The sequence below is a fragment of the Oncorhynchus keta genome, unplaced genomic scaffold (assembly GCF_023373465.1).
Source record: "Oncorhynchus keta strain PuntledgeMale-10-30-2019 unplaced genomic scaffold, Oket_V2 Un_contig_1006_pilon_pilon, whole genome shotgun sequence".
Taxonomy (NCBI): Eukaryota; Metazoa; Chordata; class Actinopteri; order Salmoniformes; family Salmonidae; genus Oncorhynchus; species Oncorhynchus keta.
In genome coordinates, this window is record NW_026277003.1 from 267,056 (window position 1) to 279,519 (window position 12,464).

The 12,464-nt window shown below is 42.9% G+C and overlaps 1 long non-coding RNA gene across 4 annotated transcripts; it reads right to left on the reverse strand.

The window, feature by feature from the left end:
• Window positions 1-9,666: 9,666 nt before the first annotated feature.
• On the reverse strand, window positions 9,667-10,268 carry LOC127916921 (uncharacterized). Of its 4 annotated transcripts, none has more exons than XR_008096562.1 (3): window positions 10,126-10,268; window positions 9,818-9,905; window positions 9,667-9,773 (listed from the first exon to the last, which is right to left on the reverse strand). It is a non-coding gene; the product is annotated as an uncharacterized LOC127916921 (long non-coding RNA). The 4 variants fall into 4 exon arrangements; XR_008096561.1 differs by having other exon boundaries at window positions 9,862-9,949; XR_008096560.1 differs by lacking the exon at window positions 9,818-9,905 and adding an exon at window positions 9,906-9,993.
• Window positions 10,269-12,464: the final 2,196 nt, after the last annotated feature.

Below are 12,464 nucleotides of genomic sequence, written 5' to 3' on the forward strand. Positions count from 1 at the left end.
GTTGACTTCAGAACAATATTCATACTGAACAGACGGGGAGCCAAGTCAGAAACAACCCAGCAGACACGGTGGTACGTTGACTTCAGAACAATATTCATACTGAACAGACGGGAGCCAAGTCAGAAACAACCCAGCAGACACGGTGGTACGTTGACTTCAGAACAATATTCATACTGAACAGACGGGGAGCCAAGTCAGAAACAACCCAGCAGACACGGTGGTACGTTGACTTCAGAACAATATTCATACTGAACAGACGGGGAGCCAAGTCAGAAACAACCCAGCAGACACGGTGGTACGTTGACTTCAGAACAATATTCATACTGAACAGACGGGGAGCCAAGTCAGAAACAACCCAGCAGACACGGTGGTACGTTGACTTCAGAACAATATTCATACTGAACAAAAATATAAACGCAACATGCACCAATTTCAAAGATTTTACTGAGTTACAGTTCATTTAAGAAAAATCAATCAATAAAAAAAAATTCCATAGGCCCTAATCTATGGATTTCACATGACTGGGAATACAGATATGCATCTGTTGGTCACAGATACTGTACCTTAAAAAAAGGTAGGGGCGTGGATCAGAAACGAGTCAGTATCTGGTGTGACCACCATCTGCCTCATGCAGTGCGCGACACATCTCCTTCGCATAGAGTGGATTACGCTGTGGATTGTGGCCTGTGGCATGTTGTCCCACTCCTCTTCAATGGCTGTGCGAAGTTGCTGGATGTTGGCGGGAACTGGAACACTGTCACGACTTCCGCGGAGGTTGGCTCTCCTGCCCGTTCAGGCGGTGCTCGGCGGTCGTCGTCACCGTCCTACTAGCCACTACCGATCCCTTTTCCTGTATCTGTTGGTTTTGTCTGATTGTTTTCACCTGTGTGTTGTTTAGTTAATTAGTGTCTGTATATAATGTAGGTTGTCCCGCCCTTGTTTTGTGCGGGATTGTTTGTTTTGTCATTCGTTTCGTCTGTCGGTGTTATTGTGTTTATAATTCTCAGTTTTGTCTGTTATCCTTTTTGGATAATTTCACCCTGTTTGTATTTTCGTGTTTATTTTTGTTCACCGGTGAATAAACTACTTATCGCTATTTGCTCTCTGCGCCTGATTCCACCCACCTTGACTAGACGTGACAAACACGCTGTTGTACACGTCAATCCAGAGCATCCCAGACATGCTCAATGGGTGACATGTCGGGTAAGTATGCAGGCCATGGAAGACCTGGGAAATGTTCAGCTTCCAGGAATTGTGCACAGATCTTTGCAATATGGGGCTGTGCATTATCATGCTGAAACAGGAGGTGATGGTGCGAATGAATGGCACGACATGGGCCTTAGGATCTCGTCACGGTATCTCTGTGTATTCAAATTGCCGTCGATAAAATGCAATTGTGTTCGTAGTCCGTAGCTTAAGCCTGCCCATACAATAAACCCACTGCCACCATGGGGCACTCTGTTCACACAACGTTGTCATCAGCAAACCACTCGCTCACACAACGCCATACACGTGGTCTGCGTTTGTGAGGCCGGATGGACGTTCTCTAAAATGACGTTGGAGGTGGCTTATGGTAGATAAATTAACATAAAATTATCTGGCAACAGCTCTGGTGGACATTCCTGCAATCAGCATGCCATCTGTGGCATTGTGTTGTGTGACAAAACCGCACATTTTAAAATGTTTTTTTTTTTATGTCTCCAGCACAAGGTGCACCTGTGTAATGACCATGCTGTTTAATCAGCTTCTTGATATGCCACACCTGTCAAGTGGATAGATTATCTTAGCAAAGGAGAAACGCTCAGTAGCAGGGATGTAAACAACTTTGTGTACAAAATCTGAGAGAAATAAGCTTTTTGTGCTAATGTAACATTTCTGGGATCTTTGATTTCAGCTCGTGTAACATGGCACCAAACCTTTCATGTTGCGTTTATATTTTTGTTTAGTATATAATGTGAAGTTGGAGACATAGCAAGATGGATGTATAGTGTCAAATCCAACAGCATGACACAGTCTCAGTGCAATAAGGAAATCTGATTACAGATTCAGAGGTCATCGCACATTTCCATTAAGCACACATAACACCATGAAGACCATCCAGACGCACTAGAGAGATGGTGTCTTCCCTGTCGTGGTGATGGAGGCTGTCCACCTCATTACTGGAAACAGATGCTTCTCCAGCCACACGTCACAATAGCGGCCCACTGTGTGTGCTCACACACACACACAAGCAAAGCGGCACTCACACACATACACACACACACCACATGGTCCTGTGTCTGGTTACCTGCAAAGACGTGTCATTTTGAGTCCATTCATTTCGGGGGAAGATTTCTTTCTCATTCCATAGTGAACAATGTTATATGATTGAACAGATGCACTTTCATCCCTTATCCACTGTTTAAGTCAGGACGCAGCTTGACTTTGATATGAGCTACTTTTAGATCTAGACAGCTGGTGTTTGTATTAAAAGGGTGTTTGCGTCACTAGTTGCACTCTGACACACATAGAAAGTTTATAATACAGTATCTACACTTACCATAGTCAACAGCCTGACACCCTGTGTAAGCCTTGTTGTCCCCAAACTGTAAATACTACCCTGCATAGCTTCCCATTATTTCTGCTATTTGTATTTATAACTAGATAGCTGGTGTTTGTATTGGAAAGTATATTTGCGTCATTAATTACCCTCTCTGACACCAATGGAAAGTTAGTATTATGGACTCTCACTATAATCTGCCTTGGGGTCTTGCTCCACAGGGCTAGTACATTAGCCTGTTCCCATATCTGCTTGTGCTTGAGTTCACAACACAAACAGATATGGGACCAGGCTACTATTTCATTTCAAGTACTATTCTTACCTATAGACTATAGTACATGAACACAACCTACACCAGTATACAGTACATGTGCATAGAGAATGCATAGCAGAGGAGGCTGGTGGGAGGAGCTATAGGAGGATGGGCTCATTGTAATGGCAGGAATGGATTCAATGGAACGGTATTAAACGCATCAAACATATTGAAACCACATGTTTGTCTCCGTTCCATTGATTCCATTGCCGCCATTACAATGAGCCCATCCTCCTATAGCTCCTCCCACCAGCTTCAACTGGTGCATATTATACCTGTTGTTATCAGTCTGATAAGACCAGTAGGGGTGTTGACATGCTCTTCTAAAGGAGACTGACTGAAAATACATGTGATCTGGTTGACAGGAGCTGGGTCTGGTGATCACAGGAACACTTCCAGTCTTCAACAAGACCAACACCAAGGCTGACAAAGAGAGGGGACTACAGGTACTGCGCTGACTGACTGACTGGCTGGATGGCTGGCTGGCTGACTGGCTGGCTGACTGGCTGGTTGACTGACTGGCTGACTGACTGGTTGACTAACTGGCTGACTGGCTGGTTGACTGACTGTCTGACTGACTGGCTGGTTGACTGACTGCTATCTGACTGACTGACTGGCTGGCTGACTGCTTACTTGCTTACTTACTAATTTACTTGCATTCCCGCAATGAGCTTTCAGAAGTGTGTTTGATTTGCACAGTAGTATGTCCCAGAAGCAGGGCGTTGATGACCTCTCAGCCAGGTTCACCTCCAGAACTGAACACTGGGTCACACCACAGGACTGGGAACAGTGGGTTAACTGCTTTGCTCAGGGGCAGAACGACAGATTTTTACCTTGTCTGCTCGGCAGTCGATTACGATGTGGGTCCTTTCTTCCTCTACTATCTCCTTGTTGAGGTACTTGTCAGCCATTTTGCTGATATAGTGTCACTCTTCAAAGCCTGCCCACTCTGTGCCACAGGAAGCAACGACATCTGATAACAGTAGCTAACTGCGTCAAGATGATGCTATTTGGTATTTCGGTATGTTATTATGATCCTCATTAGTTGTTGTGAAAGCCTCAGCTACTCTGGTTGGGATCCACACAAAACATATAGACAATTAGTGGACATGAACAGCTCAAGAACAGAAGTACATACCTTTAAAAACAGCACACATAGCCTACGTATCAATACATGGATGGTGTTTGATGGACCTATAATGACTAAAGCCAGGCTGAGAATGACTCGTTAATGAGTCACAGTAACAACAACGATTCCTAAAGGATGTTTTATCTCCACTGTGCTCTTTACTTTGGAAATGTTTTTTTCGCCAAGGGACTTGAGTCATCGGAGTAAAATTGTTTTTGTGAATGCCTGTGTGTGAAGCACTAGGGGTCCGTCTGAGTGATATACTACTGTGTGTGTGAAGCACTAGGGGTCCCTCTGAGTGATATACTACTGTGTGAAGCACTAGGGGTCCGTCTGAGTGAGGTACTATATAATGCTTTGTTTTGGTCTCATACCACTTTTCCTTGTTTGTTTTTTCTCCCAGAGGCCCCAAAACCAGCTGATCCTGGGAGTGATGGCAATCGATGTGTCTCTGGACGACATCAAAAGATTAACACCGAGATTTACAGTAAGACACACTCGCCTGTGTGCTACACACACACACTAACACATACCCACATAGCCTATGTTAAGTATCCAGAACACCATGAATACCATCGACACACTAACTATCCTGTCTCTTGCTATCTCTTGTAGTTTGGACCAAATGGTTATTACTTTGCCATTGACCCCAACGGTTACGTCTTGCTGCATCCCAACCTCTGCCCAAAGGTACAGTACACACACACACACACACACACACACACACACACACACACACACACACACACACACACACACACACACACACACACACACACACACACACACACACACACACACACACACACACACACACAAAACTACAACACTCATCTGTTCCTTTAATCACAGTATGCTGCACAACCTTGTTAAGCAAAGCCCCAATATACCTGTTAACAAGGCATGGGAGATTTAGCAGCCTGGCGTTAGCCTATCGTTAGCCTAGCATAACATTACCCTAGCGTAGCGTAGCCACACTTAGCACTAGGGGAAGCTAGCCAAACAAAGCTATCTCGGAAAAGGTCACCATATGGGTTTGTGTAGAGAAGGTTTGCGAGGGACACTTGATGATTTCCACACAACAAACACAGGGAGAACATGGAGCTTACGCCCACGTAGCCATGTGTTTCACATCAGTCTTTAGTGTAATGTCCGCCTCACAGCTTTCCCGTAAACTGCCCTGAGGAAATATGTCACTGGTGTTCTTGTATCAAAACATCATTACTGTGCATTAAGTAAATACACAAGTATGGGTAAAGACTTCAGATAAATGTTGTGGTTTAGTGATATTAACTGACTTAAATTTAAAATATTTAAATATTTAAAAAATAATATATATATATATAGCTCCACATTGATCTGGTACTGCCTGTATAAAGCTCCATTCTTGTGTATTTTGTTTTATTCCTCGTGTTAGTTACCATTTTATATATATATATATTTTTTAAACTCTGCATTGTTGAGAAAGCTTCGTTAGCAAGCATTTCACTGTAAAGTCTACACAAGTTGTTTTCATCACGTGATGAAAACAATTTTATTTGATATTTGAAGGTGAAAGCTTGTGGTTTTCCCAACAATCTTTCAATTGAATCCAAGTCACTTTAAGAACAAATTCTTATTTACAATGGGTTAACTGCCTTGTTCAGGGGCAGAACAACCGATTTTTAACTCAGCTCAGGGATTCAATCTAGCAACCTTTTGGTTACTGGCCTAATGCTCTAACCACTAGGCTACCTGCCACCATATATGTACAGGGAGTACCAGTACCAGATCAATGTAGAGCTATAAACAGGGAGTACCAGTACCAGATCAATGTGGAGATATATACAGGGTGTACCAGTACCCGATCAATGTGGAGCTATATACAGGGAGTACCAGTACCAGATCAATGTGGAGCTATATACAGGGAGTACCAGTACCAGATCAATGTGGAGCTATATACAGGGAGTACCAGTACCAGATCAATGTGGAGATATATACAGGGTGTACCAGTACCCGATCAATGTGGAGCTAAATACAGGGAGTACCAGATCAATGTGGAGCTATATACAGGGAGTACCAGTACCAGATCAATGTGGAGCTATATACAGGGAGTACCAATACCAGATCAATGTGGAGCTAAATACAGGGAGTACCAGTACCAGATCAATGTGCAGAGGTACGAGGTATTTGAGGTAGATATGTACATGAAGCCAGGGTAAAGTGACTAGGCATCAGAATAGATAATAATAAGGTACCTGCGCCAAATACAACATGAGCCAGACCTTACAGTGAAATGCTTACTTACAAGCCCTTAAAACTTCTTAGGGATCAAATCCCTTTAACGGGATCGATTTGACAACATCCGGTGAAATTCAAATTAAATTACTATAAATATTAAACGTTCATGAAATCACACATGCAATACACCAAATTAAAGGTACACTTGTTGTTAATCCAGCCAACGTGTCAGATTTCAAAAAGGCTTTACGGCGAAAGAAAACCATGCGATTATCTGAGGATAGCACCCCGTCAAACAAACACAGACAATCATAATTCAACCCGCCAGGCGCGACACAAAACTCAGAAATAAAGATATAATTCATGCCTTACCTTTGATGAGCTTCTTCTGTTGGCACTCCAATATGTCCCATAAACATCACAAATGGTCATTTTGTTCGATTAATTCCGTCATTATATATCCAAAATGTCCATTTATTTGGCGCGTTTGATCCAGAAAAACACTGGTTCCAACTCGCGCAACATGACTACAAAATATCTCACAAGTTACCTGTAATCTTTGTCCAAACATTTCAAACAACTTTCCTAATACAACTTTAGGTATTTTTTAGCGTAAATAATCGCTAAAATTTAAGACGGGTGGAGCAAGCTTTCAGGTCACGCAACTCTAACAAACAACACACTTCACTCGACCCTCGTTCTGAACAGGGCTACTTCTTCATTACACAAAAGAAAAACATCAACCAATTTCTAAAGACTGTTGACATCCAGTGGAAGCGATAGGAACTGCAAGCAAGTGATTTAGAAAACCAGATCCCCATAGAAAACCCATTGAAAAGGGGGTGACTCAACAACAACAAAAAATCCTGGATGGTTTGTCCTCTGAGTTTTGTCTGCCAAATAAGTTCTGTTATACTCACAGACATCATTCAAACAGTTTTCTAAACTGCAGAGTGTTTTCTATCCATATCTACTAATAATATGCATATCCTAGCTTCTGGGCCTGAGTAGCACGCAGTTTACTTTGGGCACGCTTTTCATCCGGAAGTGAAAATACCACCCCTAGCGTAGAGAGGTTTTAACCAACAATGCAGTTTTAAGAAAAATAAGTGTTAAGAAAGTATATACTAAAATAAACTGAAGTAAAAAAATAAATAAAAACGAAATAAAAAAACAGAAAAATAGAAAAATAACAAATAATTAAAGAGCAACAATAAAACAACAGTAGCGAACCTGTATACAGGGGGTACCAGTACAGAGTCAATGTGGTGGCACAGGTTAGTTGAGGTAATATGTACATGTAGGTAGAGGAAAGGTTGGCACATAGCTTATCTTTGTATGTTTGTGTTTGTACCTTATCTGTATTAAATGGTTTGGTTTAGCTCCTGTTAATATCTCAACTCCTATTTCATAAAGTTTGTTTTGGAGTTTTGGTGCTGTATCTGTCTAGGCTCATGAGGAAGGGTTCACGGACAAAGATTGAGACAAATCCTGACTGGAAATCATTTTAATCTGGACATAGGGTAATTTTTGCATGACTAATTTGCAGTAAGCAAAATACCCATAATATTTCAAATAGACAGGTAGGCTGCTTTTTTTCACAGGTCTGTTGTCTTTTGCATGACTAATGCCACCCTTAAAGGTAATTTCACATAGACTGTCTTAAATCATTCCTGGGTGAACTCTTTCCTGGGTTGATTCGATCTATAAAACAGGAAATGTTGTATTAAATCTCTCTCGCGCGCATGCGTGCACTCTCTGTCTGTCTCTCTCTCTCTCTCACTCTCTCTTACTCTGTTTCGCACTTTCTCTCGCACTTTCTCTCTCGCTCTCTGTTTCTCGCTCTCTGTCTCGCACTCTAGAATCCTAAATTTCAGGAGCCTGTAACCCTGGACTTCCTGGATGCTGAGCTGGAGGATGAGATTAAAGTAGAGGTAAGATGGAGGCCACTGACGGTCTTCTTTAATGCTTCCACCTTTGTGTCCACATTCTATCCTGTTGCGGGTTGAACGTGCTCCTAAGAGCTAAGTGTTTTTTGTCCTCAGATAAGAACGAACATGATTCATGGAGAAACCGGCCACCGCACCGTACACACACTAGTGAAGTCCCAGGATGAGGTAAACTAAAACATGATGGAAAAACAAAAAACACATTTTTAGACTATTTCGGGGTGAGCTGTCCCTTTGATGACAAATGTGTGTTCTGCTCCACAGCGGTACATAGACCGAAGCGAAAGATCGTACACATATGCCCCTGTAAAGGGTACAGATTACAGGTAACAGCTACATGTACTGTATTTGTACCCCTACCTGAGTATACCATGTACACTATTCATTTTTAGGGCCTTGAATTTTTATTCTGACCATGTGACTTGACCAAGAAAACTCTCCTGGGTCAAGAGTCTGGAGTTTTACCTGGTCAAGGCATATAACTAGGTTCCGTAAACACTCAGGGCCCTATCTAGAAGAACAATAGGGGTCACTGTTCATCTCTTATAACTACGAGTAGTGCACTGACACCTGATCAATGCAACCGCTTGAAAGGTCGTGGCCATAGAGAATAATAGGGGCTTCTAGTGGCCAAAAGGCAGTTTTAGCACAGGTACCACCATTGAGGGCTTCCAACATTTTAACGCAGACAATGAGCCAGATGTTTCACCGGAAGTGTAAATTTGAAGCTTCTTGGTGGCATTTCCACTCGCCACCAAAAATGTTGATGAGAGGAAGCCCAGTGGCAGGCAGTGGCAGGCAGTGGCAGGCAGTGGCAGGCAGTGGCAGGCAGTGGCAGGCAGTGGCAGGCAGTGGGAGAAGCTGGATGGATTTTGGCCCGACATTCTCATCGAAATTAGCGGTTTTCTGTCCCCAATACTAGAATATTTTACAGAGTGGATTATGTTTTGTAGACTTTACCCTTTGCCAAAGTTTCAACATGTTTTGTTGTTTAGAAGGGGTGTAAAGGCGAATTGAGCTATTGCACATGTACACTTCAGAGTATGCGCTCCCTAAGGGAAATATGCAAATACATGCTAGAACACGCCAATAGGACCTCACTAACTCGTGCTTGTCTCTGTCCACCTCCTTGCTTGTTCTTCCCACTGTAATGAATTTGCTCCCATTGGAAATGACAGTCTGTGGTCTATCTTGGGTTAGTTGTGCAAATCTCAGATTTTAATGTAGTCAACTGGGTGGACATCCAAATTCATTGGCTGATCCATCCTGGTGACCCTGTTTGAGTCATGTCCAACCGGGTCATCAGGAGGAATCAGCCAATTGTGAAGAAGAAAATGCACTACTTCAAAATGGAGATTGCCTCAATGACGCTGCCCATGCTGTAACAGACGCAATAATGGCACAGATACAAAGATGAGTCCTCTATCTATCTCTATGGTTGTTGCTAGACGGAGTACGGATATGCCCGGAATTGACATTTCGTAGCAAGTTAGGAGAGCGTTTTAACTAATCCTAACCTTACCCCAATTATCCTAACTTGTTAAGTGAATTATCCTAACCTCCTGCGTAAGTTCTCCTAACCTGCTACAAACCAAGTAACTTCTAGTTGTAGCTGTGTACCACCTAGTCAAACCCTCTTGAGACAATCCTAAATGTGTATGTACCACCTAGTCAAACCCTCTTGAGACAGTCCTAAATGTGTATGTACCACCTAGTCAAACCCTCTTGAGACAGTCCTAAATGTGTATGTACCACCTAGTCAAACCCTCTTGAGACAGTCCTAAATGTGTATGTACCACCTAGTCAAACCCTCTTGAGACAGTCCTAAATGTGTATGTACCACCTAGTCAAACCCTCTTGAGACAGTCCTAAATGTGTATGTACCACCTAGTCAAACCCTCTTGAGACAGTCCTAAATGTGCATGTACCACCTAGTCAAACCCTCTTGAGACAGTCCTAAATGTGTGTGTACCACCTAGTCAAACCCTCTTGAGACAGTCCTAAATGTGTGTGTACCACCTAGTCCAAACCCTTTTGAGACTGTCCTAAATGTGTGTGTACCACCTAGTCCAAACCCTTTTGAGACTGTCCTAAATGTGTGTGTACCACCTAGTCCAAACCCTTTTGAGACTGTCCTAAATGTGTGTGTACCACCTAGTCCAAACCCTTTTGAGACTGTCCTAAATGTGTGTGTACCACCTAGTCCAAACCCTTTTGAGACTGTCCTAAATGTGTGTGTACCACCTAGTCCAAACCCTTTTGAGACTGTCCTAAATGTGTGTGTACCACCTAGTCCAAACCCTTTTGAGACTGTCCTAAATGTATGCACTAAACTGGAGCATGCAGATATCTGGAGCAAAATAAGAAATATTGTATTTGAATGGGGAATGATGACTTTTACAAAGTTGCGAGGAATGAACTGTACATATGATAAATGTACTTATAAAAATAAGTTACAAAGCTCAGCAGAATATGTCTGTGTGAAAGTTTTAGCTTCAGAGGTGACACGTTTTTAAGACATTTTTGTTTTGATGTGTGGATCAACTTTTAAGTTTATGTGGAGATGATCTGTGATTCTTGCAAATTTGTTATTTGTTAGAACTGTGCAAAATGTGAAAATGTGGTATGTGTGTGTGGCATGTAAGTGTGTATTCATCTCTGTGCGTGTGCACCTATTCGTGTGTGTGTGTGTGTGTGTGTGTGTGTGTGTGTGTGTGTGTGTGTGTGTGTGTGTGTGTGTGTGTGTGTGTGTGTGTGTGTGTGTGTGTGTGTGTGTGTGTGTGTGTGTGTGTGTGTGTGTGTGTGTGTGTGTGTGTGTGTGTGTGTGTGTGTGTGTGTGTGTGTGTGTGTGTGTGTGTGTGCTCCCAGTCTAGCCTTGGTCCTTCCAGTGTACAGCCTGCATTACATTCACACTACTATCGGAGACACCATCACCCAGGCCAAATGTAAGTAGCATTCTCCTGACCTATATCAAGGCATGACCTTATACGCAGTAAACATTTCCTTTGCATATAGACAGAATGGCAAAACACATTTGTAAGATGGCAATGACATTTAAATGTGTACCACATAGGGGTTAAGGGAAGCCTCACGTTTCAGCTTGTCTGTGAGCACACACAAACACACTCCCTCTCTCATTCGCTCTCTCTCACACACTACACTTATTTCCACATGTGTTCAAACTCCCCTCTCATGTCCCCTTCAAGCTGCGAGATTCCCATTAGTCAAATCATTGTGTGTTGTTAGTCAGTCATTGGGTTAGGATGATGGGTCTTCCATAGGAAGGTCTGTGTTTCTGTCTTTGTAGTCTGGTTATCTCCTGTGGGTCTGTTTTATTCCCCTCTCCACACTCTACTGTCCCTTACCACTGGGATACACATACACACACATACATGCACATATACACACAGGTCTTCGTGGGAAGTTCAGTTTGTCTGGGTATCTCCTGTGGGTCTGTTCGGTCCCCCAAGCACACACACACACACACACACACACACACACACACACACACACACACACACACACACACACACACACACACACACAATCTGTCTTACTTTCCTACCAGTCAGTCCCTTAGCTGATGGGGACGGTCCCTGAGTTGATCATCTGTTTTCTGCAGTAAAATGGGAAACCCATTTCTCATACATCCTGTTCAAGCTGCAATGTTCTTATTCAACACTCAGAGGAATAAAATATTGTGTACCCCTGTTTGCTTCGTTCCTGTCCCCTTCTCTTTCCCGCTCCCCCTTCCCTCCTTCCTGTCCTCACCTGCTGACCTTCTCACCCCTGTCTTCTCCGTGTGTTGGAACTCCCTCAGTGGAATTGGGCAAGTATTCTCCTCCTGTATCTTACCTCACACCTTCCCTGTCCTCCTGCGCTCACACCTGTAGCATGATGAACTACAGTACCCATAATGCTCTGTTTTATCTTAGTGAAGAAGTTCCTGCAACTAACATAATTGTGTTCCATCTCCTTACCAATACAACACCATTCCTCTAGGCACACTATCTCTCTTCAACACTAGATGTGCAACTTTTCTGTTTACACTAACCTTGATGTGGTGTTGCCAAAACCACATTCCTGCTTCCTGTGTAAGTGCAGCTACTGTAAATACTGTAGTATATAGGCAAACAAAATGCCATCTACTGGTATTAGGGTAATGAAAGTCATTCTTGCAGGGACATGTGGTGTGGGAGGGGGGAATGTGGTGTAGCTGTCTCCCTCACTTCCTCTGGAGGTAGTATGGGAGACATCTCCTAAAGAGAAAATCTAGATCTGTCTCTTTACACTACAGTATCTCTCCTGGACCTA